Source organism: Arachis ipaensis, chromosome B03, assembly GCF_000816755.2.
Source record: "Arachis ipaensis cultivar K30076 chromosome B03, Araip1.1, whole genome shotgun sequence".
NCBI classification, from domain to species: Eukaryota; Viridiplantae; Streptophyta; class Magnoliopsida; order Fabales; family Fabaceae; genus Arachis; species Arachis ipaensis.
Window position 1 is genome coordinate 38,794,687 of NC_029787.2, and position 688 is coordinate 38,795,374.

Sequence of the window (688 nt, forward strand, 5' to 3'; positions counted from 1 at the left end):
ATTTCTGTGAAATGATATTAAAAAAAGAAAGAAGTGCTTTGAGTTTAACAGTTTTTTTAACTTCCATTTTAAGTTCTCAATGAACATGGTCTTATTAGTTTATAGATGATTTTGTCTGATTCGTATTGCTATGCATAAAAGTAATCAATAAACGGGTATGTTTTGGTATTTTTAATCTCCATGTAAATATAGTTATATTTTAATTCGAAAAAGTATACATAAATATTATTTTCTGCCCTTACCTCCTCGTTAGAAGGCGCCTCACCTCTAGACTGTGGGTGTAATTTAATATTATTTTTTGCAAGTCTAGTAAGCAACATCGTTTTCCAATAATATGCTTATTATTATTTTATTTTAAAAAAATATTATTTATAACCTAAAATCACTTACTATAACTTTTTCTAATATATATCTTAGTTACATACACCTATATATTTATCATTTCTAGGTTGTCCGAAATGTGACATATAATGTTCATATTCTTTGATTATTTAAATAAAATTGAAAGTGAATCAAACTGACTTGTGAGTTAGATTAAACTAAATTTGTTAATTCAGTCACCAAAAAAAAACTAAATTTGTTAATAATTTAATAAACTGAATTTATGAATTTGTGACTTAAATTTAAATTTGGATTTAAATTTATATGTTAAATAAGTCGAATTTAAATTTGAACAAACTCAATTTGT